We start from the raw sequence: 7,360 nt of genomic DNA on the forward strand, positions 1-7,360 counted from the left end.
GGGTGGTGGCACACGCAGGGGATGCACACGCCTGGCACACACCCGAGCCCATGTGGGGATGGAGAAGGGATGGAGGGACAGAGGGATGGGGCGAGAAACAAATAAAAAGAGTGTAAAATAGTCAGATGGGATGGATGGATGGATGGATGGATGGATGGATGGATGGATGGATGGATGGATGGATGCATGACAGGTTACATGAGAGAAGGGACAGACAGGCAGCTGGCACAAGGGACAGCATCACAGCGTGGCACCATCAGTCCCTAAAAGCCCCCCTTGGCCCCACCACACCCCCCATTGTCCTCCCAAGCCCTGTGGAGCAGCAGTGACCCCCTGCCCCCCTGAGGGTGAGCCCGTGGGTGCCACAGGTGTCACTGGTGTCCCGCAGCCCTCAGGGGTGGCACCAGCGTGTCCCCATGACACCGCCCCGTGTGCCCAGCCCTGTCTGTGGCACAGCGTGGGTTGTCCCCTCCCCTGCCATGGCCCAGCCCTTCCTGTGGCGCAGCGTGGCACAACCCAGCCCTGATGGTGGCACCATCCCCAGCCTTGCCCATGGCACAGCGTGGCAGTTGCAGCCCGGATGGTGGCACTGTCCCCAGCCCTGATGGTGGCACTGTCCCAGCCCTGCCGGTGCCCTGCCGGCCCCTCGGGGGGCGCTCCCAGTTCCGACCCCCCCGGGATGAGCAGGGTGGGGCGCAGCACCAGACGGGGACCCCCTCAGCCCCCCCAGCCTCCTCCTCCTCCCGCTGCCGACGTGGAGGCAGCGCCGGGGACGTGTCGGGGCCGGGGTGCTCGCCAGGGGCATCCTGAGCCCGCCCTGCGTTCGGGGGGTGCGGAACGGGGGGGGAGCCCCGCCGGGGGCGGAGGCAGCGCCCGCAACGGGCCCGGTCCTGGTCCCGGTCCCGCCGCGTCTCCGCTTGGGGGGGACACGGCTGCTCCCCCCGGGCTGGGGGACCCCCCTTTGCTCCCCGCTGCTGTACAGGACCCCCAGCACCGCCCGCGACTCGGGGACACCGTGTCATCCCCCCCGTGCCTCAGTTTCCCCTCACACGTGTGCAGGGCCAGCCCGGGTTCTTTTTTTTTTGGGGGGGGGGTGGTTGAGGAAAGACTTTTAAACTTTTCTGGCTTTGCCCCAATTTCATCCCTTTGAAAAGCTTTGGTTGGGTGGCCGCGCCCCCTCCCCGCAGGCCACGCCCCCCAGGGCACGCCACGCCCAGTCCCCCCCCCCATCTCTGTTTCCACGACGGCCGAGCCCCGGTGCCAAAGGGACGTGGCGGGGACGGGGGGGACACCGTGGGGATGGGGGGGGACAAGGAAAGGACGAGGAGACCCCATCAGAAACGGGAATTCCGTGGAGATGGGGACACTGCGGGAATGGGGGACATTGCGACAATGGGGGACACTGCGGGGATCGGGGGGCACTGTGGGGATCGGGGGGCACTGGGGGGATCGGGGACACCGTGGGGATCGGGGGGCACTTCAGGAATTGGGGACACTGCGGGGATCAGGGACACCCCATCAGGAATGGGGAGCTGCTAAGGGGATGAGGGTGGCGCTGGGGGAACCCTTGGGTCTGTTTGGGGGTTCCATGGGGTTGGGGGGACACGGGAGGGACAGGGGGACACTGTGGGGCTGCGAGGGAAGAGTTAACCCCCCCTGGGCCGTGCTGCTCCCAGCCCCTGGCAGGGAACTGGGATGAACTGGGGGAGCGGGCAGGAGGTGCTGACGTGGGGCCGGGGAGGAGGAGGAGGAGGAGGAGGAAGAGCTGGAGCATCGCTGCTGCTGCTGCTGGGCCGAGCTCCAGCTGGAGGGACCCTCCTGGGGGCGGGGGGGGCTCAGCGCTGCTCCCCCTGCCCGGCCCCAGCTCCTCCTTTGGGGTGGGGGGTTCCTGAGTGCACAGCTGGGCCCTGACCCCCAGCCCAGAGCCCCCCGAACCACCCAAATACCCCCAAAAACCCCAACAACAGAGCTCCCCAGCTCCAAACCCCGATAACCCAAATATCCCGAGCAATTCCCCAACCCAAACAGCCCCAGGGACCTGAGGACCCCAACCCAATCACCCAAACCACCTGAGGACCCCACCCCAACAGCTCCTCCCACCAACCCAAATACCCCGAGCCCACCCAAAGCCCCACGCAGTGCCTGGCTCCCCCCAGCACTCAGACCCCCCCAAAAGGGTCGGTTTTGGGGTTTTGGTGAGATTTCGGTGCCAGAGAAGCCTTTTGGGACCCACAGGACACCCCACAGGTCTGTCCCCCTCCCCAAACCACCAACCCCTCACTCCCTCCCTCCTGGGGGGCTCTGGGGGTCCGCATCCCCTTGCACCGAGGTTTTGGGGTCCCCTTTCCCCCGGGTGACCCCACTATGGGGTGGCAGAGGGTGCGAGGCGGGCGCTGGCAGCGCCACGACCCGGCCACGTGGCACCGGAGCCACCGGCCCCGGCAGGCGGCGGGCACCGGGCCAGCCACGGCCGATGAGGTCACCGGGACGGCTCCAGCCAGAACCGGCAGCGCTCGGGGTCCCGCTGCTGTCCCTGAGCGCTCCTGTGCCCCCCAGTCCTGTCCCCATTCCCGTCCCCATCCCTGTCCCTATCCCCGCCCTTGTCCCCATCCCCGTCCCCATCCCTGTCCCCGTTCCTCGTCCTGGGGATGCTTTTCGGGGGGTTCAGGGATGGGGGATCCCCTCCCTGGGGGGTTTTGGGGTGCTCATGGTACCCCCAAATCCCCCACCCCAATCCCATGGTCAGGACAGGGTTGGGGAGCATCGCCCCCTCCCCGGGGAATAGGGAGGGGGGAGCAGCAAATTCTTCAATGAAACTGAAGAGGAGAAGGGAAAAAAATGTAAAAAAAAAATAAAAAAAAAGGAATAGAAAGGGAAAAAAAAGGAGTCGGGAACGGAAAATGTTCGGCGTGGAGCTCGTCCCTCAGAGTTTCCATCCCGGAGCCCAGACTGGGGCCTGGCCTGGGCGGCTGCTCCCGGCCTGGGAACCCCCCCCGAGCCCCTGCACCCCAAAAACTGCCCCAGACACCCCCAGGTCTGCAGTGAGGGGGTGCAGATGGGGAAGGAGCCCCTCAAGGGGGTCCCAGCCCTGAATGAGGGGGTACAGAGGGGGAAGGAGCCCCCCAGGAAGGGCCCAGCCCAGGGCTGTGGCAGTTCAGGGGTTCAGAATGGGGGGATCAGCTCCCCAAAAAAGAACCAGGTCTGGATGTGGGGGATGAGCCCCCCAAGGGGGTTCCAGCCCTTGATGAGGGGGTTCAGGGGGGATGAGCCCCCCAAGGGTGTCCCAGCCCTGAATGATGGGGTGCAGACAGGGGGTGACCCCCAGGCCTGACTATGGGGGGATGAGGGGGTGTAGATGGGGGGAAGGAGCCCTCAAGGGTGTCCCAGCCCTGAATGATGGGGTGCAGACAGGGGGTGACCCCCAGGCCTGACTATGGGAGGAATGTGGGGGTGCAGAGGGGAAAATGAGCCCCCCAAGGGGGTCCCAGCCCTGAATCATGGGGTGACCCCCAGGCCTGACTATGGGGGTGCAGAGTGGGAAATGAGCCCCTAGGGCGGGGTCCCAGCCCCTTCTCGGGGTCCCACCCCATCTCCCCATCCCATTGCACCCACCCTGGGTGGAGGCACCCCATGAGCAAGACTGGGGGTCCCCGTTGGTGTCACAGCCCCCCCGGTGCGGCGGTGCCCCCACACCGAGGGCGGCGTTGGCATCCCGGCGACCAATTTAAGCAATTTGCCCTGGAAATAGCCGGGGAGTCGCGGCCGTGATTACGGGGTTCGGCCCTGCCGCCGCAATTGAGGGCGCCGAGGGCCGGAGGCCACCAGGAATAGCCGGGGCGGTGCCGCGCTGCGGCCGCCGCGGGGGAAACTGAGGCACGGCGCCGCCCACCGCGTCCCCACGGCACGGGGACAATGGTGGGGGGGGGCGGCTGTGAACTGGGGGGGTCTCTGGGGGTTTTTGGTGCTGGGGACATGGCAGGGGTGGGGTCGGACACCTGCGTGTCACACCTGGAGGGATATCACCATCATCATCATCATCATCATCACCACCAAGGGGGGACACACGGGTTTTTGGGGGGGTCCTGTGGGTGCGGGATGGGGAACCTGGGCTCGGGAGCGGCTCCCGGGGCTGCCGAGGGAAGGGAGGGGGGGAGAGAGAAGGGAATTAATCCGATCCATGTGTCTGGGCTGCCGGGGGGAGCTAACCGGCTCCAGATGCCGCTGTCTGCTCCAGCTCCTCGGCAAACAAACCCCCGCCCTGCCCCGGACCCCCCGCGCCCCCTTTTTGGGGGCTTCCCTCCCAAAATGAGTGGGGGGCTGCACCTCTTCATCCTTGCCCCTCACCCTCGGGGCACCCCGGAGGTGGCCAGGCGATTTTTGGGGCAGCCACAGAAATTTTGGGGCGCCCATAAAATTTTGGGGCGCTCTTCGCATTTTTGGGCATACCTCAACTTTTTGGCACGACCAAATTTTTTGGGAGAGGATCCCAAATTTTTGGGGTGGCCCCCAAGTTTTTGGGGTGCTCCTTTTCTTTTTGGGGTGCCCCTTTTCGTTTTGGGGTGGTCCCCAAGTTTTCGGGGTGGTCTCCATGTTTTTGGGGTGCCGCTTTTCTTTTTGGGGTGGCTGCCTCCATTCTGAGCCCTGTGGCCACGCGCCCAGTTTGCACCAGTACAAACCAGTCTGGAACTCGCAGGAAAGGCTCTAGGGCTGCCCCAAAAGCTGAGGGGGGGCTGAGTGTGACACCCCCATCCCCAAACACCCCAAAGAAGCTGGGGGGTCCCAGGTGGGAGCACCCAAACCCTGCAGGAGCCCAGGCCTGAGCTCAGCATCTCCCATTCTGCTTCTGAGGATCCTAATGACTTTTCCAGCCTTTTTTTAAAAATTTTTTTTTATATTCTCCTTCTTTATTATATTTTTTTTTCTTATTCAAAGTGGGAATTCTTCCCTTTTCCCAGCCCCCAACCCCTTGTCCTGCATTCCTGGGGCGGGCGGCCGGGGGTTGATGAGGTGGCATCATCCCGTCCTTCCCCCCCTTTTTTTAATTCCCCTCCCTCTCCATATATACATAAAAAAAAAAAAAAAAAAGGAAAGAAAAAAAACACCCAAGCCGATGACATTCTTTTCTTTTCTGTCATGCTGCAAAAATTAAAGACACATCTTCAGCCTGGAGCCCGGCCAGGGCTTTTCGAGTCGCCGGGGCAGGATTGGAGGAGGCTTCGCTTGCAACGTGTCTTGGATGCTTGGAAACAGGGCTGGAGAAGGGATCTGGGGAATGGAGAAGGGATCTGGGGCTGGAAAAGGGATATGGGGTTGGAGACTGGATATGGGGCTGGATATGGGGCTGGAGAGGGGATCTGGGGAATGGAGAAGGGATCTGGGGCTGGAAAAGGGATATGGAGCTGGTTATGGGGCTGGAGAAGGGATCTGGGGCTGGAGAAGGGATCTGGGGCTGGAGAAGGGATATGGGGCTGGAGAAGGGATATGGGGCTGGTTATGGGGCTGGAGAATGGATACAGGGCTGGAGAAGGGATATTGGGAATGGAGAAGGGATATGGGGCTGGAAAAGGGATATGGGGCTGGTTATGGGGCTGGAGAATAGATATGGGGAATGGAGAAGGGATCTGGGGCTAGAAAAGGCGTCTGGGGCTGGATATGGGGCTGCAGAATGGATCTGGAGAATGGAGAAGGGATCTGGGGCTGGTTATGGGGCTGGAGAATGGATACAGGGCTGGAAAATGGATCTGGGGCTGCAGAATGGATCTGAGGGTGGTTATGGGGCTGGAGAAGGGATCTGGAGTTTGGGAATGGATCTGGGGCTGGAGAAGGGGACAGGGCTGGGGACAGGGCTGTGTCACTGTCGTGGCCCCACAGACGCGCGTGGGCACACAAGTGACCCCCACGCCGCCCCTCCCCCAGGGTGTTTTATTTAATATTGAAATTTAATGGCAGGAAAAATAAATGTCCAAATGGGGGGAGGAGGGGGGTGACGTGTCATGTGTGCCCCCCTCCCCGTTATTTCATTGTTAAATTGAGCGGATTTGGGGCTTTTCTGAAGGAACATCAGGGAACGTCCTGGTGGGAGATCCTGAGTGGTCACTCTGCAGTGCTGCCCAGATCAGTATCCATACTCCTCCAGTACCCACAATGCGTATCCATGCTCCCAGTTATTCCCAGTATTCCCAGTGCGCCCCATATTCTCAGTACCCCCAGTGTTCCCAGTGCTCTCATGTCATACTCCCATATTCATGCCCGATATTCCATATCCAGTGCTCCCAGTACTCCATTTATTCCCAGTATTCCCAGTGCGCCCCGTATTCTCAGTACCCCCAGTGTTCCCAGTGCTCCGGTATTCCCATTATTCCCAGTGCTCCCAGTACTCCAATTATTCCCAGTATTCCCAGTGCTCCCAGTGCTCTCAGTATTCTCAGTGCTTTCAGTATTCCCAGTGCTCCAGTATTCCCGTTATTCCCACTACTCCCATTATTCCCAGTATTCCCAGCTCTCCCAGTATTCCCAGTGCAGGGTGTGAGGGCTGAGCCCAGCTCTCCCAGCATTCCTGGAAACCCTCGGCGCGGTGGCAGGAGGGACAAACTCTCGGTATTCCCAGTATTCCCAGTATTCCCATGAGCCTCCAGTCTCAGTGACAGGGTGGACAGAGGTTAAACACTCCCCAGCTCTCCCAGTTCTCCCAGTAACCGGTGGAACTCCAAGCTTTCCGTACCCTGGTGGGAGGGACAAGGGGAGGTGTGAAGGCCGAGCCCAGTGCTCCCAGTATCCCCAGTACTCTGAGATTTCAAACCTTCAGCACAGTGGGAGGAAGGGGACAAATGGAGTGTTCCAAGTGTTCCCAGTATTCCCAGTGTTCCCAGTGCTCCCAGTGTTCCACTGAACCCTCAAGCTCTCGGCACAGTGACAGTGAGGACAAACAGAACTCTCCCAGTGCTCCCAGTATTCCCAGCATTCCAAGATTTCAAACCTCTGCATAGTGGGAGGAAGGGGACAAATGGAATGAGCCCAGTGTTCCCAATGTTCCCAGTATTCCCAGTACTCCCAGTGAGCCCCCAAGCTCTTGACGTAGTGACAGTGGGGACAAACAGAGCTCTCCCAGTGCTCCCAGTATTCCCAGCATCCCAATGAGCTTTCAAATCTTCAGCATAGTGGGAGGAAGGGGACAAATGGAGTGAGCCCAGTATTCCCAGTGCTCCCAGTGTTCCCAGTTCTCCCAGTATTCCCAGCATCCCAATGAGTTTTCTTAGCATAGCGGGAGGAGGGAACAAATAGAATGAGTGTTCCCCGGTATTCCCAGTGTTCCCAGTACTCCCAGTACTCCACTGAGCCCTTCCAGTGCTCCCAGTAGTCC

The sequence above is a fragment of the Zonotrichia leucophrys genome, chromosome 27 (assembly GCF_028769735.1).
Source record: "Zonotrichia leucophrys gambelii isolate GWCS_2022_RI chromosome 27, RI_Zleu_2.0, whole genome shotgun sequence".
In the NCBI taxonomy this organism is placed as follows: domain Eukaryota; kingdom Metazoa; phylum Chordata; class Aves; order Passeriformes; family Passerellidae; genus Zonotrichia; species Zonotrichia leucophrys.